Source organism: Panthera uncia, chromosome A2, assembly GCF_023721935.1.
Source record: "Panthera uncia isolate 11264 chromosome A2, Puncia_PCG_1.0, whole genome shotgun sequence".
NCBI lineage: Eukaryota > Metazoa > Chordata > Mammalia > Carnivora > Felidae > Panthera > Panthera uncia.
Genome location: NC_064816.1, coordinates 117,572,853 through 117,599,952, shown reverse-complemented (window position 1 = coordinate 117,599,952; position 27,100 = coordinate 117,572,853). Strand labels below are relative to the sequence as shown.

Sequence of the window (27,100 nt, the reverse complement as noted above, 5' to 3'; positions counted from 1 at the left end):
GATAAAAACAGAGGACGATGGAAGACAAATCAACATCACTGTGTGTGTGTGTAACATTACGCTTCTTTAGGCAGCACGTAAAACATCCTAACCTCTTAATGTTATTATTCTTATTAAATTTTTATGTAAGCAATTAGCAGTATGAAACTCAGGACTCAAATTCAGCAGTGGAATGGTATACATTGTCCCATTAAAACAGAGTTTATTTTAGTCTAATAGGACCAAGTGACATAATACATAAAAGAGCCTGTTGGTGGGGTGCCTGGGTGGCTCAGTCGGTTGAGCGTCCGACTTCAGCTCAGGTCTCAATCTCCTGGTCCGTGAGTTCGAGCCCCACATCGGGCTCTGGGCTAATGGCTCAGAGCCTGGAGCCTGCTTCCAATTCTGTGTCTCCCTCTCTCTCTGCCCCTCCCCCATTCATGCGCGCTCTCTCTCTCTCTCTCTCTCTCTCTGTCTCAAAAAAATAAATAAATGTTAAAAAAAAAATTAAAAAAAAAAAAAGAGGCTGTTGGTTAAAACTCTGTCCATTCATGTATTGATTCTATGGAGACTTACGGCCTAGCAACTCTATGTGCTGTTAGGCATGCCCGTGCTATAGGCACCACAGCTATGTAAGTAAATGCTCTTGAAAAGCTTATTAGCTTATTAGCTAGTGAGTTCCCCATAGTACGTGTCATCAGAAAAAAAGATACAATTGAAGTCAAAGACAGAGGAGAAAAGATTCTAATAAAGATTGTGTGAAGAAAAGACCACAATGGAGCCAAAGTGTGAAAGCTTACACGCCAGCCAAGCAAGAATTAAATGCAGTTCAGTGCAATGATTAAGAGAATGGTTTTTGTTACCTGGTAGACTTTCTGGAAAGCTGATTTCATCTGTGTGTCTCATTTTCATTCTCTGCAAAATAGGAATATTAATGCCTGTTCATAGAGTTGTTGCAAAACATGAGTGAGGGTATGTATATATAAAGTATATGGGACATGATAAGTACCCAACAAATAGTGATTTTTTTTTAATGAAAGAAACTTTCACATTCTGTCATATATTTCTGTGTTATTGGCACTTTTATACTAAATATATATTATGATAATAATCAGAAAAGAACAAAAAAAAGGGAGATGCCAAAATACAACTAGGCAAATTAATCCTCAATAAAATGGCTTTTTCTGAAAAAATAAATAAGGAAGTATGTAGGTGATATGCTGATCCCCAAAACAAGGACAGAATTATCCAATGCCATATTCTTTCTCCTGGAGGTCACACTACTGAATCAAGTTCCCACCCAAATCAGGTCCAATCAGGACCATTACTTCAAGTAGAGCCCTATGTATGCTGGAACCTGGCAGCCGGCAGGGGTGCCTGCCACACAGAGTGTGCCAACGTCAGATACTGAGAAGGAAAACCCCAGGCCTCCATCAGAAGGGGCAAAACATGAGTCCGCTGGAAAGTCAAGCTGCATGGAGACTTTTCACACAGGACCCTCCTTGGGTAAGGAACGTTCTCTTTTCCGATACCCATAGAACTGGGTGGGCTTTAGGGGATGCCGGTGCCACGTAAAGAGTAATGAGCTTCTGAAAGCAGCCCTTGATCTCAACCAGTACAGATGGCCCATGTGAGTCATTCAGACCTTTAGGCGTTTTGTCCAGGCTGTGCATTTGAGAGTTCCCAATATTCTGTGTTCTGTAGTGGAAAGAGCAGGGCTTGGGTTCAGACAGACTTGACTCACTAGCCTCTTTCTATCACTTATTAATATGTGGTCACCTGTAGTTTACTTAACTATCTGCTTCCGTGTGTTCCACTGTAAAAACAAGGAGAATACTACTTGCCTTGCAAACATCTTGTAATAAATAAATGATCTCTCAGTCTGTGAAATCTCGTAATCTAATGTCACTTCAATATTTAATGTTTAATAAATGGTAGCTATAAATGACTGGCTTTCTGGATTATTATTACTTGATAAGCCAAGGAAATTGAAAATTTGTCCAATATTTAAAGTTTATGTGGATTAAGTAAGAGGATGATGGTATTATGAACAATATATTAAATATATTTCATGGCCCCAGAATAATAACCACTGACTATTAAGAACTGCCAGTCTAACTTGGTTAGTCCTCTTTAGACAGACCTCTTATTTTTTTTATCCTTTAAAAATTTTTTTTTAATGTTTAGTATTTTTGAGAGAGAGAGACAGACAGAGTATGGTGAGCAGGGGAGGGGCAGAGAGAGAGGGAGACACAGAATCCAAAGCAGGCTCCAGGCTCTGACCTGTCAGCACAGAGCCCGATGTGGGGCTCAAACCCACGAACAGCAAGATCATGACCTGAGCCAAAGTTGGACGCTTTACCAACTGAGCCACCCAGGTGCCCCCATTTTTCTTTTTTCACAAGTGCAAATAATTAAGTAAGTAGTAGCTTCCAAACAGTTTCAATGCATTTTATACTCTCAAAAGTTTGAGCAAAAATAAATAAATAAATAAATAAATAAATAAATAAATAAATAAATCAAACACATACACTTATAGACAGATATAGGGCAAATGTAGTTAAACGTTGACAATTGGTAAATATAGATAAAGTATATATAGATGTCCACATTGATATGCTTTCAATTGTTCTGGACAGTTAAAAAAATTTTTAGGGGCTCCTGGGTGGCTCAGTTGGTTGAGCGTCTGACTTCAGCTCAGGTCATCATCTCGTGGTCCATGAGTTCAAGCCCTGTGTCAGGCTCTGTATTGACAGCTCAGAGCCTGGAGCCTGCTTCAGATTCTGTGTCTTCCTCTCTGTGACCCTCCCCTGCTCGGGTCAGAGTCTCTCTCTCTCTCTCTCTCTCTCTCTCTCAAAAGTAGATAAACATAAAATTTTTTTTAATTTTTTAAAATAAGAATTTGGGGAAAACTTTACTGAACCATTAAATTAAAATTAATTTAATTAAATTTAAAAATGTAAAATTCATATTAAAAGGACATACTAAAAATTTTCCCAGAATGGCCAAGGCAAGACATACACTAGCGGTTTTATCAAACTTTTAACAAAAATAAAATAAAGCATCTTTTGGATATTCAAACAAAGAAACTAAGTCCCTGATACAAGAAAGGAAATCAAATCATTTTATTTTTGACAGTAATGTGATATGCCAGAAAATGACAGAGTAACAGGTTTACACACTTACGAAAATATGAGTCAAAGATTTTTTATATCTGGTCAAACTGACTTCAAGAATAGAACACCGGGCCCCTGGCAGGTTCAGTCAGTAGAGCATGCAACTCTTGATCTCAGGGTTGTGAGTTCAAGACCCACATAGAGCTTACTTAAAAAAAAAAAAGAAAAGAATACAGGACACAGAAATTTTAACTTTTTATTTTGCAATAATTTTTACAGTTATAGAACAGTTGCAAAAAATGATAGTACAAATAGTTACCGTATATCCTTCACCCAGGTTACTCTAATCTAATGTGACTGCATCCTTAGAAGAAGAGACACCAGAGAGGCACCCAGACAGAGAAAAAGGCCATGTGAGGGCACAGCAAGAGGGAGCCATCTGCAAGCCTATGAGAGAGGTCTCAGGAGAAACCAATCCTGCCAGTACCCTAATCTTGAACTTCCAGCCTCCAGATCTCTAAGAAAATTAGGTCTTCCTGTTTGAGTCATCCTGTCTGGTATTTTGTTATGGCAGTCCTAGCAGACGAATACAAGGAGTGATCTGGTCTGACTTCCATATTTTCTGCAGCTAGTCCTTTCTTCCCAGTCTCTCTCCTTCAACTTAGGATATTTTACTATACATCTGCCAGAATCTTCACCTCTGATATCCAAGGCTCTTGGGTTCCTTGGAATGTTCCCCACAGGAACTGAGCCTTTGTTGTCTTCTTTCAATCTGGTATTTAAATCTTGTATACAATTCCTACGTGTTTCTGGCATGAAGAGGCATCTTCTCCAATTTCTGATTCTGTTGTATTTTTGCCCTATTTTATATTCAAATAGCCATTTCACTGAGAATCTGCAAATATGGTATTATACACACATACTTCTTCAGCTCTCCAGGAAGTCTGATGAACAGTCTTCTTAAATGAATATTGGTTAGAGTAACAGATTTGTTAAAGATTTCTTGATGTAGCAAGGTTATGCATTTAATAGTCTTTCTAGTTTATGAAAATCTTCTAACCTACCTGGTAATGAAGCAGCAGACAAACAACATCTGGGCATATATTTATCTTGTTAAGTTAAACATGCACCTGGCCCCTTAATTATCAACTATAATTGACAACTTCATCATTGCAGAGCACTTTTCTGTCCATGCCACAGTGGTGCAAGTAATTAGGTAATAATTAATGATTCTTTAAGTGCATTATTTCCTAAGAGTTCAATTCGCACTGTATGTATATTTAAAGAGCAACAATTCTGTTTGTTTTGTCCATATAGACAATGCTAGAATAAACGAAAATTGCCATGCTTATCATGGGTAACTCAAAGTAGCATCCATAATCATTTCTAACCTTTTTCTATTCCAGAGAGGGCTTATTTTCTTTTCATTCAGCCTTACCAAATAACCATAAAGTTTTAGAGCTAATTATGGAAACCAAATGAATACACATTCACAAAGATACTCATCACCATGTTACACATAATAAGGAAACATGTAAATATACAAACGACCAACACTAGGGAAAGGGTAAGTAAATTATAGTACATGCACTAAACAAAATATTATGCCAAATTTTAAAATAATAATTTTGAACACTATAAAAACATGAAAAAGTTATATAAAAGTAACATAAAGTTATCTTATTATAGCTACATGGAATATGTATATTAATAGAAAAATAATAGAAGGTAATAGGTAGTATAGTAATGCCCACAAGTGAAGACTATTTCATTAGAATACATCAAAGTGAATGTTTTCTTCTAAAAAATATTTTATTTCTATTATTCAATAGGTCACACATGCCCACAGTGCAACATTCAAAAGATACAGAAGGTTATGCATTAAAAAGTTAATGTCCATCTGAGACCTGTCTCCCAGTGACCTTGTTCCATTCGCTAGAAGTAATTTTTCTAGAAAGTAGTAATTTTTAATAGTTCTTATACAGTATTCCCAAGACAACTTATTCATTATAAAAAATACATACACATTTTTTTTGACACAAATAGTAACAGTAACAGCACACACATTTTCCCACACCTTGATTTTCTCACTCAATTCCTCTTGGAATAGTTCCATGTCATTACATAGAAAGCTACCTAATTATTTTTAATGGTTATATCTTAATATATGGAATTTATCATAATTTACTTAACCATCTTGTATTCATTTACATTTAGGCTCATGCCAATCTTTTGCTCTTTGAAATAATGTTCCAGACAATAACCATAGTGATACATTTAAAATGAAAATGAGATTAGACTTCCAATTTGAAGATAGCATTATAAAGTTAGAATTTTTTCTTTCATTTCCCTGGAAGTCTTTGTAATGTAAAGAGAAGAATGAGAAACATAAACACAAAAACCATAAATAATTTCTCTGTAGCAGTGAGGAAAACTAAAAATCCCATATATATTTATCCAATTCATAGAGAGGAAATAAAAGTGAACTTATATACCAAGCCCTGCATCATAAGAAAATTTTCACCTAGCTTCACACAGAGCCCTTACTATTCCTCTCTCTCTTATAAAAAGTTCCTCTGGGACAACTGTACATTCAGTTAAGATAAGTAATCAGAGATTTATGCTTCTGGTAATGACAGAGTAGCTGCTTTCAGACCAACTGTCCCACAAAAATCCACTAGAGATGCTTGGGAATATGTTTCCTAAATATGAAGATGTTGAGGAACTACAAAGGCAGTGAAGACTTGAAAAAACAAGATTCTGGGGAGAAAGAATTACAAAGAGGTGATATAGGCATTTATTTCAAACTGCTTTTCTGATCAAGGAATTTGATGATTCACAAATGGTGGCTAAGAGACAGGCTGAGCAAAGATTTCCTGCATTCTTACAAGTATTAGGGGAAATAATTGGAGGAGGAACCCTAGTAAACACTCCAGGATTTCTTTTAAGAGCCCTCAACAACCTATACTGCAGGAATAGGAATGAATCAGAAATAAAACATCCCTGGGGAGCCTGGGTGGCTCAGTCGGTTGAGCGTCCGACTTTGGCTGAGGTCATGATCTCATGGTTTGTGAGTTCAAGCCCCGTATCAGGCTCTGTGTTGACAGCTCGGAGCCTAGAACTTGCTTCGGATTCTGTGTCTCCTCCTCTCTCTGCCTCTTCCCTGCTTGTGCTCTCTGTCTCTCAATAATACATAAACGTTAAGAAAAAAAATTTTTTTTAAAGGAAATAAAACATTCCTTACAAAGACTGAAGCCCAACTTCAAATTAACTCAACATCTGATTGGATTGAAATGATTGTATTCCACCCTAACTTTCTACCAGAGACAAAACAAACCCTAGGCATAGATACCACCAACCAGAGCATCTCCAAAGTGTTTTCATGCTCAATGAAGGGATTAGAATAAAAAATGACTGTTATATCAGGAAATAAAACCAGATGGTTTAGGGGTGCCTGGGTGTGCAGTCGGTTCAGTAGCCACCTTCAGCTCTGATCACGATCTCATGGTTTGTGGGTTCAAGCTCTGCACTGGGGTCTGTGCTGACAGCTCAGAGCCTGGAGCCTGCTTCAGATTCTGTGCCTCCCTCTCTCTCTCTGACCCTCCTACCCTCACATTCTGTGTGTGTGTGTCTGTCTCTCTCAAAAATAAATAAACATTAAAAAAAAAACACAACAGATGGTTTAAATCTTGGGGGGGGGGGGGCGGCGATAACACACCCAGAGCCACAGGTGATTCAATATTGACTTCATCAGATATGGCCTTTTTTTTTTTTTTTTTTAATTTGAGAGAGAAAGTGTGTGCATAGGGGAGAGGGGCAGAGGGAGAGAGAGAGAATCTTCAGCAGGCTCCACACTCATCATGGAGCCCCTCATCACCCTAAGATATGGTCTTTAAAATAAGTGATTACTGTTGTTCAAGAAATTAGATGACAAGATGGTAGGTTTCATTAGAGAATATAAGCTGTACAATAGAAAACGCAAATTTAAGGGGTACCTGGGTGGCCCAGGTGGTTAAGCTTCTGATTCTTGATTTTGGCTCAGGTCATGATCTCACAGTTGTGAGATCGAGCCCCGCCTCAAGCCCTGCCCTGGGTGTGGAGCTTTCTTAAGATTTTCTCTTTCCCCTTCCCTCTGCACCCCCCCAAAAAAGAAAAATAGAATTTAAAATGCAAAACTAAAATTAAAAACTTAACTGATGTGTCTAACAGCAATACACACACACACACACACACATATATATATGTGTGTGTGTGTGTGTATATAAATCTGTATCTAATAATAGATAGATGGAAATACAGATGGGGAAAGGAGAGAAAATTAGTTAACTGGCAATAAACAAGAAGGAAATATCAAAAGTAAAGCTTGAAAAAGAAGGAAGAAATGGAGTCAGAGACATGAAAGACATGGGGAAAAAAAGTCTAATATGTAGAATTGTAGTCTAGGAGAAAATGTAGAAAACAAATGGGACTGAAGCAATATTTGAAGTAATACCAGACAGAAAGTCTCTAAAACTGATGAAAGACATCAAGCCACAGTTTTGAGAAATATGAAACCCCAAGCAGGAAAATATAGAGATAAAACACAGTAAATTTATCACAGTAAAACTGCTGAAAAAATATAAATAGACAATAAAATGTGTTGAAAGTAACAGAGGAAAAAGAAGACATTTCCTTCAGAGAAGCAAAATAAGAATTACAGCTTACTTCTCCATTTAAATAATGGAATACAGAAGACAATGGAACGTCTTCAAGCACTGAAAGAAAATAACTGTTAAACTTGAATTCTTTCCCAGAAAAAATATTTAAAAACAAAAATGAAAAACAGAAAATTCAGTAAACCTACAATAAATGGAATGCCAAAGACATATGGAAAACCATCCCAGATTTATCATGGTAATGTAGGAAAAAGATAAAGAGCAAAAGAAAGGTCCATATGAGAGTGAATCTAAATAAGTACTGATTATATAAAAATAATAACCTGATCGAGATTAATAGGTATGTAAAATCAAAATATATAATTCTATGGTTTTTGCATTAACAGAAGAGTAGTAAAAGTACTGATGTATGTTGCATTTTAGTAAGTCAGAATTTGCAGACAACATAATTATGTGCAGAAAATTTTTTTAAACTACAGATAATTTATAATGCTTAATAAATGCATTTAACAAGGTTGTTTTATGCAAAAATTAACTCTATTTCTTTAAACAAGCAACAAAAACTGGAAAATAAAATTTTTAAATATTCTCAAAAACTATCCAAAAGTTAAATACCAGAAATAACTTTTTAAAAAATGTTCTCTCTTCACAGAAAACTATAAAACATTACTGAAAAATATTTCTTAAAAAACAAATGGGTGAGGGGTGCCTGGACGGCTAGGTCTGTTAAGTGTCCGACTCTTGCTTTCGGCTCAGATCATGATCTCACAGTTCGTGAGTTCAAGGCCCACATGGGGCTCTGCACTGATGGTGCAGAGTCTGTTTGGGATTCTCTCTCCCTCTCTCTCTCTGCCCCTCCCCTACTCATGCCTGCATGTGTGTACTGTCTCTCTCTCTCTTTCTTTCTCTCTCTCTCTCAAAATAAACTTAAAAAATGGATTAATATCACCATGTTCATTGACTAGAAGATGATATTGTTGAAAATGCCAGTTACCCCACACATGGATTTATAGATACAAAGGAAATTCATTCAATCAGCTTTGACAACTGATTCTAGAATTTATAAAGAAAAGCAAAGGGGGGAAAGAAGTCAAGACAATCCTGAAAAAATAAAAAGAATTACCGAAAGACTTACATCACTAGATATCAAGATATATAATAAAATCACTATAAAATAAAATCACAGTAATATGATAACAGCACAAAGAGAGACAAACAGATCAATGGAATGAAATAGAAAGTCTGGACACATATATATGGACTCTTGATACATGACGGTTAGTGACTGTAGTAGGCTAAAAAATGCTCCCCCAAAGATACCAAGTCTTAGTCCCTAGAACCTGTGAACATTACTTTACATGGTAAAGTTCTTACAGATGTGATTATTAACAATGAAACGAGGAGATTATCCTGAATCATCCAGATGGGCCCCAAAAGCCATCACAAGTGTCCTTAGAAGAGACAGGCAAAGGGAAATTACACACACATAGAAGGTCACACGAAGATGGAGGCAACGACTGCAATGATGTCCCTACAAACAGGAATGCTGGCAGCCGCCAGAAGCTAGAAAAGGCAAGGAACGGATTCTCCCCTAGAGCCTGTGGAGCGAGTGTGTCCCTGCCAGCACCTTGATTTTAGCCCAGTGACACTGATTTTGAACTTCTGGCCTCCAGAGCTGTGAGAGAATAAATTTCTCTCTTGGTGCCTTAACTCACCAACTTTGTGGGAATTTGTTACAATAGCCATAGGAAACTAATACAGGGGTGCCATGGAATGTGGGGATAAGGGTGGTCTTGTCAATAAATGGTGCCAGGTCAATTGAATAGCCATATGGAGAAAAACGAATATAGGCCTTGACTTCACATTATACACAAGTATAATCTTAAGATAAATCAAAAGTCACGAAACTTACACATAAATGATTTTTAAAAGAACATCAAAAAGATAACATAGGGAAACATATTCATGAACTTGAGGTGGACAAAGATTTTTTAACTAGAATGTCAACAGCACTAACCATAAGAGAAAAGTCTGGTAAGTTGGGCTACATTAACATTAAGGACTCCTATTCATGAAAAGACTATATCACAAGAATGAAATTGGCAGTCATGTAATGGAAGAAGATATTACAAAACATAATAACCCTCAAGAGATCTGTATCCAGAAAATATTTTAAGACACTTCCAAATCAATACAAAAAAGACCGTCAACTCAATAGAAAAACAGACAAGAGCTTTGAGCAGGCACTTGACAAAAGAGAACATCCAAATGTCCAAGTAAGCATATAAGATGCTCAATGTCATTATTTAACAGAGGAATAAATATTGAAACCATAATGAAATATAGTTATATACCTACAAGAATAACTTCAACTTTAAAATATTGATAGTAACAAGCATCGGTGAGGAAATAAAGCACTATTCAGTTTCTTACACCGTTGGGGGAAACGTAAGTTGTACACACAGCATCTTTGGAAAAGCATTTGGCAGTATGTCCTAAAACTTAACATATATATACCTTATGACCAGCTGCACACTGTACTCCAGCCAAAGTGACACATAAAATTAATCATCACACTTCCTAATTGTGAAACACTCTAACATTTGCAGAATAAACATGCAATAGCTGTGGAATATTATTTGCATCAATCTGCTCCTGGATTCCGTTTACCATTTTGCACATCAATATTCAAAATAAAGATTGGTATGGAATATTCTACTTCACTTTCATCTTTGACAGGGTTGATATTAAAGCTTTTCACACCATAAAATAAATGTAGGAGATTTTTTGTCTTATTCTCTGCTCAAGACATTTAAACAACATTGGACTTGCAAGACCATCAAAGGTACCATAAGATATTTCTATGAAATCATCTGGGTCTGGAGCCTTTTGTGGGAACTGACAGTAGCTTTTTGGCAAATTTCTCTATTCCTTCTATTATACTTGGCCTATATATTTTCTAACTCAAATGCATCTTCACAATATTGAGCAAAGATGGTATTTTTCTGATTCTTTGAATTTCCTCTGGTTTTGTAATTAGTTCTACCTTACCTTTTGGAATATGTGAGTTTGTGTTTTCCCTTTTTAAAAATTAGATTGTGCAATAGTTTATCTACTTCTCTAATTTTTCAAATAAGGAACGCATGGGTTTATTTAGAATTTCCAAAAAACTTGTCGTCCAATTTATTGATTTCTGCTTTTAATTCTTTTTTTCTGCTTTTCTTGGGTGTATTTTATTGCTTCCTAGTTTTTGAAACAATGCTTAATTCATTTGTTTTCATCATTTATTTTTTATGACCATAAGTGTTTGGGGTGTGTGGATTTTTTTTCAAATTCTTTCAAAATATTATTGCATTGTACTATTTAAGAATAAATACACATATGGCAAAGTTTTCCAAGAAAGGACATGAAATCCATGTTCTGTTTTCAAGGCTAATGGAAATATACAAAAGGTGGATGATTACTGATTTCCCACTACTCTTTGGAAATATGGCAAAATAGTATGGTGACAGTCTAGCTTATGGTTAAGAACTTGAGCTGTGTCTTATAGCTCAGGGTTAAAATCTTGACCTTACTACTTACCTGCAATATGATATTTGGGAGATGACTTATCCTCTCACAGCTTCTGTGTCCTTATCTGAAAAAAAAGCAAGATTTAAAAACAAAATTAGGGGTCCCTGGGTGGCTCAGTCGGTTAAGCGTCCAACTCTTGATTTTGGCTCGGGTCATGATCCCAGGAGCCCCGGCTCAGCTCAGCACTGAGCATGGAGCCTGCTTAAAATCCTCTCTCCCTCTCCCTTCGCCCCTCTCTCCAGTTCACGCTCGCTCTCTAAAATAAACTTTAAAAAGGAAAAATAAAAATAAAAACAAAATTTTAAAGATCCTATTGTATGAGGGTGTTGGGGGGATAAAAGTAAAAATCTTTATGAACAGCTTAGAAAAGTGCTTTAATACAGAATTCCAATTAATCTGTTCATTTGTTTAGTGAAAAAAAAATGAATATGATTACTTCCAATGTATTTCAGAAGGATCATGGCACAGCAATATTTATTCTACAGAGGTCTGGACAAGGATGCCTGGTTGACACCCGGGACTGAAATTGTGCCTTTTCATTCACTATTTCCAAGGCCCCAGTGGCTCTCGATGACCCTTAGAACAAAGTGTCCAATGGCTCCAGGGGCTGCAAATACTCTCTGCTGGCCTGAGGACAGAGTCTAAACTCCTGAGTGCAACTCCGCACACTCCAGTCTCCAGCCACATCCCCCCACCACGCCTTCCCACCATAACAAAACTCACCTAGTTCCTCAAAAAGCCATGTTCCCTCACCCCATGCTGCTTCCTCTGTCACAAGGTTTCTCAACCCCAGCACTGTTTTTTTTTTTTTAATATTTATTTATTATTTTGAGAGAGAGACAGGGACAGAGCATGAGTGGGAGAGGGGCAGAGAGAGAGAAATACACACACACAGAATCTGAAGCAGGCTCCGGGCTCCAAGCCATCAGCACACAGCCTGAGACGGGGCTGGAACTCACGAACCGTGAGATCATGACTGAGCCACCCAGGCGCCCCTCAACTCCCGCACTATTGACATTTTGGGGCTGAATAATTCTTTGTGGTGGGGGCTGTCCTGTGTGTTGCTGGATGTTTATCGGTATCCCTGGCCTCTGCCCACCGGATGCCAGTAGCACCTACTCCTGCTTGTAACAACCAAAAAAATGTCTACAGACGTTGCAAAATCTAGGGGTGCCTGGTTAGGAACCACTGCTTTATGGAGAAGGCCTTTACCCCCGTTTACCTGGCCACCTCCAACTCATCCTTAAGATTTCAGCTTAAATGCTTCTGTTGTACCCCCAGCGTTAGCACCGCTGCTATATTCAAACACATAGGTAATGAAGCAAACAGCAGCAGCATTCAGCGCACCGGGACAAGAATAGGACTGAACAGGCAGAGGTGAAGGGAGGCCACATTAAGTGGCAGCAGGTTGGGTGGGAGGGTGAGAGTTATATAGGAAATTGGACGGCTTGTCGGTGAAATGATTGGGTTATAAGGTTGTAAGGAACGAGGAGGGAGCTACAAAAAAAATCGATTGGGGTGCAACAGGACGGAAAGAAGGAAGCAATGGGTTCAGACTCTGAAACGGTAGGCCGAGGTGCCTGTGGGACAGCCCTGTGGGGACGCTGGTGAGAGAACAGGAAACAGTTGTACTTTCTTCATATATATATAATTTTTTAAGAAAATTAATGTTTGTTTATTTTTGAGAAAGAGAGAAACAGAGCATTAGCAGGGGAGGGGCAGAGAGGGAGACAGAATCCAAAGTAGGTTCCAGGCTCTGAACCTGTCGGTCAGCACAGAGCTGGACTCCGGGCTGGAACCCACCAACCATGAAATCGACCTGAGCCGAGCGGAAGTCGGAGGCCCATCCAGCCACCCAGGCGCCCCTGTTGTACCTTCTTTCTTGCCCGGAGTTAAATCTGTGCCTTTAGAGAGGCAAGCCAAAGTTCTGGTGGTACCTGCAAAGTCCCTCTCCCTCCCTGCTCACCGCCTTTCCATACCAAACACGCACGCACGCACGCGCATACGCACTTGATTCCTCTGCTTCAAAATCACGCATGCAAACGTGCTGCTGGAAGAAGGCACATTTTTAAATGGGGTAAGGATAGGGCGAGAAAACGGGGAGAGAAGTTGAGAGACTAAGATAGAGGGTGGCAGAGCGGAGAAGCCAACTTCAGACCCTGCCTTCTCAGCAAGGACCCGTGGAGCTCCCGAAGGAAAGCGTTGTAATCTGAACAGCGGGCGCCATCTAGTGGCTGATTCTTATAAGGAGTGGAACTGTGGTCTGCGGTGAGACCGGTGCCAGAAAAGGCAGCCGGTGGGGTGGGGGAAGAGTAAGGGAGTTAGGAAAGTAGGGAAGGCGAGAGGTAATGATTGAAAAGTCACATATAAGCTGTTCTTCTGGGACCCAGGATTCACACATCCAGCTTGGAACAGGGCACCTGAACTGCATTCAGGCTGCCCGTTGACTGTCCTCCATCTTCAGCAGCCCCTCTCCTGGGAGGTTGGCTTCTCAGAGCCACATCATCGCCCTACGATTGTCTCCAGATCCCTGGTCCCTTTTCTTTGCTTGACCAGAAGACCCCTCACGTCTGGTTGATGCCGTCCCTTGCTGACGTTTTTCTCCTAATTATTAGCAGTCTTTAGTACTAGTGCCTGGATATAGTATTTCTTATTTGGAAATCCAACACGCTTTTAATTAGAGAAGCAACAGGAAGAGATATTAAGCTGTATTAATGCATCTGAAAACCCAGCACAGTTAAAAGAAAGACAATCTCACAGATACCAGCACTGTTGAAAATTACAGGAACAGCTTCCAGTAAATAACTAAATGGAAAATCCCAGAGAGGGTCAATTGTTGTTAGTTAATATTTGTAGCAAAGCACAGCACTTAATAATGAGGCTGTTTCTTATCCTTATGGGAGGCAAATAATCAGAATTGGGATTTCCACTTTAGATGGTAATTCTGGCTCACTTGTAAGGGCCCCAGATTTTGCAATAATGAGCCTCATGAAAGTTTGTCTTAGAAATACTCCCTCCACCATCAACTCTCAGAAGAAGGGCTTCTAAAAATGCCTCTCTTTCCAAAAAATTTCACAAAAATGACCTTAGATCAGGTCATAAGATAGACCCTGAAATAGATTGTTTGTAATAAAATGGCCACAATTACTCCCTTCTCTGTATTTAGTCCTTGAACCTGGGATGAATTTGATTTGTTTTGTCTAATAAAATGCAGTGGGAAACACTTACCAATTTTGATCCCTTACACACTTCAGCCCAATCTCTTGGAACCCTGACAGCTGCCAAGTGAACAACCCCAAACCAGCCTCGTGGAACATGCAAGAACATACAGGGCAGAGACACGCCATTGTAGCAAGGCGCTAGGACATGCGGGAGAGCCCAACCAAGACCAGCAAAGCCATCCACAGATGCATGAGAGGACCCAGCAGAAACTGCAAGCTCTACCCAGCTGATCCCAGCCCAGATTGCTGGTCTTCAGAATCATCACGAGCTAAACAAAATGGAGGTTTGGAGGTGGTTTGTGATACAAGCATTATGGCTAAACTGCATATAGAAAATGTGTATTTCCTGACTGCATAGGAAATCAGGATACAAAAAAAGGGGGGAGGAGCACATTTGAGGGATAAGCCAGATGGAAATAAGGATGTTGGCCCTTCTCGTGTTGCCAGTCAGAGGACTCATGATTTCCTTCTGGGCTATCTAACCCCAGCTGAAACTAACTCTGTTCCTCATTGGTACATTCTAGTTAAGCAGACATGAAATTTTAATAAGCTGCTGTTCCTGTCGTTACCACGTTTGCCGAAATCCTCATTTATTTCACATGGAATTTATTGTAGCAGCTGATTTTTCTTATACTAAATTTATTTCTATTCCAATTTATATTGTTGTCTACAATCGGACCAAGTGTTTTTTAATGTCTTTTTCTATATGTTGCTCCCCTCCTCAAAATGTTTTAAAATCTATTTCCTGTTGCATAAGCAGGTCTCTTTTAATTTTTTTTTTAAATTGATACATGAGACTTCATAAAAATTTCAGAAGTCTGTTCTTCCAAAAATGCTGTTAAGAAAATGAGGACAAGCCACAGACTAGGAGAAAATATTTGTAAAACACATCTCTGATGAAAAACTTGTATGAAGATTTTTTTCGAGAAACGCTCACAACTCAATAACAAGGAAACAAATATCCCAGTTGTTTTGAAAAATGGGTTATATGAGCAGATATTTAACCAAGGGGATGATGTGAGTGGCAAATAAACAGATGAAAAAATATTCAGCAGTATAATTCACTAGGAAAATGCAGATTAAAACTGCAAGGGATGTCATTACACACCTATTAGAAAGGCTTTTTAAAAAACTACCAATATCAGGCGCTGGTGAGGTTTCGGAGAAACTGGAACTCTCATACGTTGCTGGTGGAGATGCAAAATGGCACAGCCCCTTTGAAAAACAGACAATTTCTTACAGACAGTAGGGAGAAGTTATGGCCTAACCTGCAGCCCATTTACACCTTAAAATTGTGCACAGCCTTTTAAAATAGCTAATCACAAAAGCTTAAGTGAAACATAAAAAAATACTGAAGGCAGATGAAGTATAAAAGAGAGAATCCATGATAGTATTCATTTACATAAAACAAGCACAATTTAAGTTGGCTAAAGAGAAGAAAAACTCAACTTGTACTATTTACATTTATTATTATTATTATTAGGTAAGGCTCAATTTACAGATCCTCCCATGCATGTCTGATCAAATTATTCAAAGCTACTTACATCAGCATTTCTCTTCTCTAGTAGCGTTTCATTTTTTAACTTTTTAACAGTTTTATTGAGATACAATGCACATACCAAGCAATTCACCTATTTAAAGTGTACAATTCAATAATTTTTATTGTACAATTCGCCTATTTAAAGTGTACGATTCAATAATTCAAATAATATATGCAACCATCTCCACAATTTTAAAACATTTTCATCATTTCAAAACACACACACACACACACACACACACAAAACCTTTTCACTATCATCCCTCTGTATTCACAGTCCTGCCCTAGCCCTAAGCACAAACCTACCTCCTGTCTCCATAGATTTCTCTGTTCTGGGCATTTCATATGAAAAGCCATGTAATCTATGGCCTTTTGTGACTGGCTTCTTTCACTTGGCATAATATTTTCAAGGCCCATCCCTGTTGTAGCCTGTGTCAGTACTTCATGCCGTTGTAAAGCCAAATAATATTCTGTTGTATGGCTGTACCACATTTGTTTATCTATTGATCAGTTGATAGACATTTGGGTGGTTTCTACCTTTTGGGTATTATGAATAATGCTGCAGAAACATTCTTGTATAAGGGTTTCTTTAATCTTTATTCGTTCTCACTATAGAAATGTATAGCTATAAATTCTCCTCTAAGCTCTGCTTTAGCTGCATAATATAAGTTTTTGGTATGTTGTATCATTGTTTTCACTCATTTCAAAGTAGTTTCTCACTTCTTTTGATTTCTTCTTCAACCCGTAGGTTATTCAGGAGTATGTTGTTGAATTTCCACAAGTCTGTGAATTTCCCAATTATTTTCCTGCTGTTGATTTCTTATTCCGTTGTGACTGGAGAGCATGCTCTGTATTATTTCTATCCTTTTAAATTTATTGAGGTTTACTTTATGGCTTAGCACATGGTCTGTCCTGGAGAATGTTCCATGTGTACCTGGGAAGAATGTGTATTTTCTTGTGGGGAAGAGGGTTCCACACATGTTAGGTCTTTGGTTTACAGTGTTATTCAAGGCTATGAATATTTTCAAGACTATGGCTATTGAACTATTTCCCCCTGCATTTCTGTCAGTTTTACTTCATGTACTTTAGTGCTCTATTATTCGATGCATATACATATGTAATCATTACATCTTCCTGACTGATGGACCTCTTTATCATTATACAATATTTATGTCTATGTGTCTGATATCAGCATAGCCCCTCCAGCTTTCCTGTGGTTGCTGTTCACCTGATATACCTTTGCTCATCCTTTTATTTCCCACCTACTTGTCACTTAGAATCTAAAGTGCATCTCCTGTAGCCAGAATGTAGCTGGATCGTGTTTTTTAATGCAATCTGATAATCTCTACCTTTTGATGGAAGTGTTTAATCTAACTTTTCATTGTACGATAAATACAGATAAAGAAATTATACAAAAATGTATAGTTTTAATAAGTTATTAGGTAAAACCCTCATAGCCAGCACCCAGAACTTTCATTAGCTCCTTCAGAAGCTCCTCCGTGTGGCATTCCAATCACAGTCCTGTCCCTGCTCCCCAAATTAATGACTATCTTGACTTTTATAGTAATCATTTCCTTGACTTCTTTAAAGTTTTCTTATACCAGTGTATATCCATAAACACTATAGTTTAGCCCCTCCTGTTTCTTTCTATCTAGTAAGTTTCTTCTTGAAAGCTATATGGTTTGGTTCAAGCTGGCCTATGCAAAATGAGAATGGAAACAGTATTCAGCCTTGTTAAGAAGGTCTAGGAAGTCAATGAGGCACCTGGGGGGCTCAATCAGTTAAGTGTGGGACTCTTGATTTCAGCTCAGGTCATGCCCCGCGTCGGGCTCCTCACTGAGAGCTCAGAGCCTGCTTGGGATTCTGTCTCTCCTCTCGCCCTCCCCCGATCACACACGCACTCTCCCCTCTCTCTCTCCCTCTCACTCTCAAATGAACTAAAAAAAAAGGTCTAGGAAGTAAAAAGTCAGAGAATCAAACGTCTTGCAGAACTGCAAAAGCTAAAAGTCTGCCACACGTATACTAAAGCCTGTCTGAACAGAGGCAGAAAGTGGGAATGCGGCTGGACGTAAGATTCAGGCTAGAGAACCAAAGAAATGGGAGACATAAGATCCCCAGCCCCCTCCTGCCCCCTGCTATCTGCCTGAGATAATGCCTGTTGCCATCAAGGAATGCCAGCTGGAAATGGGGTCTGAAGGCAGGAACGGATGGGTTCTACCCTCCCCCACAAAACACAAATGTATTGCTTAACCTTCGGAGGCAGAGGTCAAGAAAGTAGCCACCAGACTGGGATGGGAGATAGAGTGAGAGCCTGTGCTAGGAGGCACGAACTGTAAAGGCAGGATGCCGAGTCCAAGGCCACCATACAACATGGCTTATGACATTGGACAGCAGAGTACAGCGTTTCCAAGAATCAGATTGTCAGTCAGCATTTTAGAAAATCCCCAAAACTGGTAAATGGGGGGGTCAGAGATTACTAATCCCCAAGACCATCTCCTGGTTCCCAAAACAATGCCCACACTTAGCTGCTGAAGCATAACGGCACTTGGCAGAGCAGAATCCTCCTGGATCTTGCTCTCCAGCATCGCCATGGAAATCAAGGCACGAGGGAAGTCCCTCCAGGGTGAAGCTGAGGTCAGCTGCGTATGGTGAATGGTGGGTTGGGAGAGGAGGGCACAGAGAACCACAGGAATCTGGGAACACCATCCTTTTCAGAAGCGGCTAAGAACATGTGCTGCCCGCAGTGTGCTCCCATTCCCCATGGACTATTTTCATCTGAGCCAGCCCAGCCCAAGTACCACTATGTCCTGAAACAGGTCTGGGCCATCTAACACTGGGAATACCGGGAAGGCACTGGGATGCGGTGGAAACCCCAGAGATCCTCCTTGGAGGTGGGGAAATGACTTGCATCATGAGCTCTAACAACCCAGTAGGGCTGGCCAGCAGGGCATGGCGTACCCAGCCCTCTGCGCACCACTGTGCTGCCCTATATGCCAGTCCTCGTGCTGCCACCAGAGACAGAGTCCTAGAGGACCTGGCCATAGGAGCAATCCTTCAGCGTGTGCTAATAAGAAAAACTCAGCTGAATAGAATCAGCTTTAGAAAATCAGTCCAACAGAGTCAGGAAGCTACTCTTACACATGTCAGTGCTGGGTGGTGTTAGGTAACCTGAAGAAGTATAGGGCAGCATCCTTCTTCAGGAAGACTCAAGAGCTTTCAAGGAAGGAAAAGCCCCGTCTCTAAGTTTACTTTGGAAATTTGGGTGGGGGGCATTTTGGATAATGACAACAATGAGAGCTGGAGCACAACTGGCATCTACTGGGCAGGGGCAAGAACAGTGGACATCCCGCAATACCCAGGGCAGGTCCGCACTCTGAAGAATTGTCCCACATCCTGGACAGCCTTCCAATATCCTAAAGGACCTTTGTGGAGGCAAAAACATACAGGTTTTTAACTTAAAACCTGGGCCAGTATAGGTTTACTTTCAAACCTGGACCAAGAACTCAATTCCTGTTTATATTTGAAGGCAAAGTATTAGGGGCGTGGTTTTAAAATATTTTACATTTCCCAGCAGAGCAACTGCTTTGTTAATCAGGGGAAGATTAAACTCTTGTCCAAAACTCTACCGGGATGTGTTCCTAATTTTAGATAATTGTGTCAATGACAATAGTTCTGCTGGTGGCGTTTGGGTCACTGGCATATCTCTAAGAACCTGTCTTTGCAGCAGCTGTATTTATGGTGATACGATGTACATGGACAAAAGCATCTACTTCTGTATGTCTGCTATAGTGTTGTCAGCTAAGGGCTGACATGTACTTATTGAATAAATATCATTACAGTTTAATGCCCCCATTCTTTTTTATATTGCAGTTAGACCATTATATTGCTTTTTAAAAATTTTAATAAGTACATATGCCTACACATATAGACACATACACACACATATATACTATGTGAATTTCATTTTAGGAAAGTATAATGGATGCATCAATCATAATGAGCTAATTATGCTGCAGAAATTAAGAACTCTGTGTTAATCTCTGCGATTTAAAACAGCCAAAGCTTATGTCTGGCACAAATGGCATTTCCGCCTTGATCTTTGCTCCACCAGAGGGAACAAGAACATGACAGATCTCACATGGCTCTTGAATGCTTCGATAGCAAAGCGGCCCAGCTCACTTCTGTTCACGGTTCATTGGCTAGTCCATGTCACGTGGCCATACCCAACTTCAAGGACTAGGGTGTATGCCATCCAATTGTGTGCCCATAAAGAGAAGGTTGAAAATATTTAGAAAAGCCCTAACAGCCACTCAAAGTGTAATGAGAAAGAAATGTTTCATAGGATTGATAACTGCTGCATTAGGAAGATCCTATCCTACACAAATTATAGAAAAGAAAAAAAGAAAAAATCCTTGGCTCTAAGGTCACTCTTCCATCCCAGTGATCATGACAGCCTTTGTGGAAGAGGTGAGATTGGAAAGGTGAGTCCTTTTGTTACTGGGAACACAGACTATTTCAGAAGTGAAGGGGGTGGAAGATGGGAGCTGGGGAACGAAATACGTTGAGCAGCTACTCTGTACAGGCAGGAGTGGGAGACTGTATGCTTAGAAGCCATTTGCTCTAAGTCACAGACTTTGGGATTCCACTGCAGGCTAGCTATCTCAAAAGCCCAGGGGTTTCTTTAAATTCCCCACACAGCCACTGAGCAGGAGAACAGGCTGAGAAAAGGCAGCAAAGGCTGGAAAGGGCATGAGGCTTGTCCAATGGAGAGAGGACTGTGGCCTGGCCTTTGGGGATCATGAGTAAGGCAAGCAAATGGGGATTAAAAAGCGCCCTGGAAGTCACTCACTTCCACAAACATCACTCGTTAACTCCTGTGCAGTAAAGAAAGATGAATAAAACACACCCCTACTGTGAGAGCTTACAGACCAGTGAGAAGTTTTAGGTCTTAAGGCCACAGGTCTACGGAAGGCTTATTAGATCAAAGGACAGCGTATTCTCAGGACACTGACATGGAGAATGGAACTGATAGCCATGCAGAACGAGGACAGCCTGGGCTCCCAGAAGGACCCAAGGTCCACTAGGTCACAAAGGCCACCTGCCTTTGTCACCAGGGCCATTCATCAGGTGACCAGAGGCATTCACTACCAGAAATGGCAGAGACTTGTCTCCTACTGGTTTACACCATCCCTGATCCTTTAGGGGGACTCTTGGCTCTGAATCCAAAGACTAAATGAAAGACTTCAATGCCTTAAATGTGGAAAGCCTAGAGAATGTTCCGAGAAACCAAATACAGTGCTTGTTTGAAACGGTGTGGGATACGCTCAGTGGTCAATGCCATGGTTTAAACTAACCATCCATAGCAGGAATTCTGGGAGTTGACACTGACTGAGACCTCAACCACTGGATGAAAAGAATTAGCACATTTGTCCCCATGGGCAAGTTTTTGGAAAATTGTAGGAAAGAAACTTGGTGACATTAACTAGTTGGCATATTTTATTTTCACTACAGAACTTACTTCAATGTATCTAATTGTCCATCACTTGTTTTCTTGTTTCTTTCCCTTCCCACTAGACTGCAAATGCCAGTGATCACAAGACTTTACCATATTTGCTGCTGGGTCCCCAAGGCCTGGAAGCCTGCCCAGTTCGTAGAAGGCACTCCGTCAATATGTGTTTGTGGAATGAACGATCATGTCTAAAGTGCTCAAATCTAACCTAACCTTCCAGGCACATTTTCCTGATCCTAAAACTAGATATGGTCTTTCCTGAGCCTTTTCAATGGCACATGTTTTTATCTGGATTCTGTAGAAGCAGAGCCTGAAATGGAGAATCTCGAGCAAGTAACTTACGGAGGGGGGTGCCCTTGGGAGAAACTGTCGTGGAATGAGGAAAACAGGGAGGGACAGAGGAAAGGGATGGGCAGAGATGTCATTTCAGCAGAATCAGCCCCCTCCTGCCCCTGCACAGTGCCACACAGAGGCAAGGGACTGGGCTGTTCTATCCCTCTATCCGTCAGTCCCTGGACACAGGCTTCACCCGATGGGAAGTATGGAGGGAGGGTGATATCACCCCTTGGGCATCCCTCAGCGACCATCTGGAGAAGGGGGCAGGGACACCATCAGCAGCCCACACCTGCAGCATCTGGACCTGGGTGGGTACCAATAGTGTCTGTTAAGGCACATCTCCTGGTTTGCCTTCTTAGTTATTTACTTCCTTACAAACAGCAAGCTCCTCAAGATCAGAGTCCTTACCTCTTTCACCTCCGTGTCTCCCACAGCATGGGAGGCAGGACACAGCAGACACCTCAGTGGAAATCTGAGGAACGAATGAATGAATAAACGCGTATATTCATGTTTACAACTGAGTGTGAAAACTCTTAGGCACATATCTACCTCCTAAATGACACTGAACATATGTTTGTTATATTTCTGTGGTCTTCAGAAATCAACTTTCTGTATGATGAGAAAAAAAACGTAAGTGTATTCTTGCCAACCAAAAATGCAGAGGGTTAAACCCAATGCAAAATCCTCTCTAGGCCACAGTCTCTCCGCAGGCAATTTAAGATGTAAGTTTTTCATCCCGATGTTAATTATAGTAAATATTTTAACTTGCTTTTGCCCTTCATTATCTCATTTATGAGTCATTGTGTAAAAACAAGTCGGGTTGGCAGAGAAATCCGTGCTGGGAAGGGCTCCTGCGATTTCTAGAAAGGAGCGTGGCGCTGCCTTGTTGATAACTAAGTGACCAGAAGGGGGCAGTGCAGACCCATGCACTAATTTTCCTCCCAAAGAACTCAAGATCAGGAAACGTGCCTCTAGATGTATTGACTGGGGGACAAATGGGTTCTCAGTTCCTGGGCTTTTTATATTTGCTCTTTCCTCACTTGCTCGTTCAGCTTAAATGACAGGTTGGGTCGTGACCTGTTTTAAGTATTTCCCTGCTCGTGATGCAGATGAATGAGGAGGCAGGTGCACTCACTAGGCCACTTGCAGAGACCAGGACACCGGTCTTCTGCACTCTCTGTGTTTCCATGGTGCCTGCTTTGTGGGCCAAGGCCCAGCCTCAGGTCCTGGTGCTGCTGGGGGCGGGGGATTCAGTGCAGGCTGAGTCTCACTCCTTCAGCCTGTCCAAGTGTTCTCTGAGCCTCTAATTCCCCCTATTAAAACTCCTCATACTTGGAATACCCAGAATGGCTTCTTTTTTCCTGACTCCTGACTGATAAAGTCAGTGACATTAGAAGTTGACCCTTCTGTAACAGAACTCTTCGAGTCTCCCCCACAGTCTACGCTCCTCCTCTTCATCTACACTAATGGCACCCCCACCCCAGCCATTGTTCAAGAACTTGATCATCATCTTTCCCTTACCATGCCCAACCCAAGAGCAACTCCCACTGGCTTGAGCTCCAAATGCCCCTGATCCAGTAGTTTCTCACCATGTCCACTGCTACAGCTCGACTCCAAGCTGAGAGATCCTCTTTCTCATCTGGACAATGGTAGCTGCCTCTGGACGAGGCTACAGTCCATTCTCTACAAGGCTGCCAGAGTGATTTGAACATATAAAGTGCATGACCTCACTTTCTAGCTTAAAACGCTCCCAAGACTTTCTACCGCCCTTGAGAAATATTCCAGATTTCTTATGGCCTACAAGGCACTACATGACCCGGTCACTGCCTGCTTCTCAAACATTACGACCTTCCCCAGGACTTGCTGCACTCATTGCTTATTTCCACTCTCCTTTTTTCCATCCCCTGGAGATTTCCCTTTCTTGCATTCGTTCTGCTATATTTCTAAACATGTACATATGTATACGTATCACTCTTTACCCATAATTTCTATGTATTTGAAACTAAAGTTTGCTTACCAGCCTTGTTCATCAGACATTCTAGCCACACTGGTCATTTTTCTGTTTCTAGGAACACCACGAAGTCTGTACCTACCTCAGGATCTTTGCACTCTTCAGATCATTGCCCTTTTGATCTTTGAATGGCCATACCCTTGTCTTTTAGCACTCAACTCAAATGTCACCTTCTTGAGAGGCTTGCCCAGAGCACCCTATTAAAATCTGCTCTATCCCATTACCCTATTTTGTAGTACTACATATAGCACAACCTGAAACTATGTTATTATTTACCTATATTTTTTCTGCTTTTCTGATTAGAATGTATTCCCTACAAGAAAAAAAAATCTTATCCTTAACTCATGGTTTTATCCCAGGCATCTAAAACATATAGAACTTAATAGACATGCCATTAATATTTTTTGCATGAATGCTCGCATTCAGTAGGACTTCAGTACAGAATTCTAGGAGAAAATATCAGAGAGGATTTAGCCAGATTTGGGATCATGGAAAGCTTTTCAGAAGAAAGTCAGTAAGTCTTTGCTCATACTACTTTTGCTGCTTTTAATGGTATTTCTTTCCTCTCTTCTTATCCATTTGTTCATTAATACTCAGACTTAAAAAAAATTCTCCTGGAAAAGTTGACTTACCAAACCCCTTCCCCAGCTATTAGCAGGTGTCTCTAACAGTCAAAATACTATATGTTTCAAGAGACTAAAAATGCAGCACCATGTCACATGTTGAGTAGTGTTAGAGATACATCCAGTTTGGGTTACAATTAAGAAATGTACTGTTGCTTCATTATATAGTTAGATTATTACTAAGCCTTCTAGGAATACTATTATATTTCATTCAGCATTACATATAAAAACAGAGGGCTAGAGATCATATCAAAATGTGAAAGTGTCCTACAGTGTCTGGCATTGTGACTCCATTGTTTGCAGAGAAACAAAGTTTGGCATATATGGGGCCAGGCACTGGTCTGTGAAAATAATCGTCCAATCACCAGATATGTAACATTTTAAGTGGAGGATTCTGTTCTTACCGGTACTGAGACCAAATTATCAATAATAAACTACATATTTTATTAATCATGTGATTAAATTAGATTTCAATTATCTGTATAGAGAATGATTTAAAAATTATTATCCAAAATAAGATATAACCAAAGAGTGTATAGCCCAAAAAGTAGACAAAAGTGTCATAGAGTAATTAATATAAATATTATACATTTTGGGGGGATTTTAAAATATTTGTGACAGTTGTCAAATTTTTTCATTCTAAAAAAGAACATCTCATTGTTATAACTAAATTTGAATTTAAATTTTGTGTTTTTTATTAAAGAGCCTCCCCCCCCAATTATATGTGTTTCAGGCTCTATAAATCCCAGATTTGCCTTTGATCAAGTTGGATAAATTAGCCACAAAAAGATTTGACTCTCAAGTACTTATAGTATGTTGGAACTGTCTGTGGTGCTGGACCTGAAGTTCACTCAACTCTCTCCATAGTACTTATGTTACAAACCCCTGCCTTTGCCAATAGATTGGGCCTGGAGATGAAGAGTTGGGGTTCAACTCTTCATGACCAACTGAGGTCATGGTTAATTAATAAAAGTGAAAGTTTTCACCCATGGAGAGAGTGTCTAAGAAGAAGAGGGTTGTGGAGAAAATCACAGATGACTCTCAAATATCAGGAAACCCAAAACACAGGGACACAAAAAGGGTATTATCTCAAGGAAAATGTTGACCACCAGCCCATACCTGAATCTAGATTAAAGGCAGAGAGGAGGGACCCAGGGTGCGAGAAAGTAAGTAAAGAGATTGTAATAGACTGGGGGCACGGACTGTCTTGAAGGGAAACGAGAGAGAATGACTGAGAGGGGTAGCCTGAGAGTAAGCCCGAGGGCCAAAACAAAGATCATTCCCATTGACGTGGTGGGACTTCACTCCTAAACCTCCATGTGAAAGTCTGTATGAGTTGGAACATATGTAAATGATGGTGTTAAACAAGTCTGGCATCCATGAGTATGTGTAGCTGACTCATTTTTTCAGTTTGCTTTTGCTTCTGCTTTGGAATGGGCACTCAACTTCTTTGAAAGCTGGGGTTATTTGGACAGTGACACAAGGTCAGTGTCTAGCCTTCCTGAATGAATTTCATCCAGCTTCACCTGCTGAGACTGGGCCCCCTAAGCGTTTTGATGCTGCTGTGGGGGTTGTGATCTGGCAACGGAATCTGAGGAGTCAGTCAATTTCCATGGGAAACATGAGAAATTCTCAGCAAAAGACCAGACCAGGACTGGGTGGGCCAGGGCTGATGCATGTTTTTGTTTTGTTTTGTTTTTTTTACTCAAATGCATTAGTGGTGCTGAGAGGTAACTGTGGATGAGAGGAGGCTGTGACACCCACCTTTGCCCCACATTTCCATCATCAATCCCTACCTCTGCCAAATTATCAAAGTCAAAGCAGTGAATCAGCTTAACCAGTGAAGGATCAAACTTTCTTGCCCTTTGCTGTGCATTGAAACATGTCCCCTCAAAAGACACATTGAAATCCTAATTCCAGATACCTGTCAATGTGCCCTTATGTGACAATAGGGTCTTTGCAGATGTAATTAGTTAAAATGAGGTTATATTAGATTAGGGTGGGTTCTAAACCCAATATGACTGGTATCCCTGTAAGAGTGGAAGACACAGATACACAGACAGACATACAGGGAGAAAGCCATGTGATAACTGAGAAAAGGCTGGAGTGATGCCTCTCCAGGCCAAGGAATACAAGAATTGCCAGCAAGACAGGAAGCTAAGAGAAAGGTACAGAACAGATCCTCCTGTAGAGCCTTCAGGGCCTTTAGAGCATTTGGGTACCCTGCTGACACCTTAATTTCAGCCTGCTGGCCTCCAGAACTGTGAAAGAATTAATTTCTGTTGTTTTAAGTGACTCGTTTATGGTAATTTGTTACAACAGCCCTAGGAAAGTAGATGCCCTTCTTTGAATATGCATTTCACACTTTGGTGCATTTTCTCTTGCTGGTTTCTCTACATGGAATGCTTTTCCCTTTGGTGTTTGCAGAGATCCACAGGGGATGGGTTAACGAGTCTGAGAGGGGCAGAATGTTCAGGTACTTAATGTCTGCATCCTAAATAGGTCTCCCCTGGCTGGCCGATGCCAGTACTCTCTAC

General features: G+C 40.2%; 1 long non-coding RNA gene across 1 annotated transcript in view; it reads left to right on the top strand.

Moving 5' to 3' along the window:
• The first annotated feature begins 261 nt into the window (after nucleotides 1-261).
• LOC125930033 (uncharacterized) overlaps nucleotides 262-27,100 on the top strand; it is a 192,500-nt gene continuing 165,661 nt past the window's right edge. The window contains exon 1 of the long non-coding RNA XR_007460042.1: nucleotides 262-302. This is a non-coding gene — a long non-coding RNA (uncharacterized LOC125930033). The remainder of the gene's footprint in view (nucleotides 303-27,100) is intronic.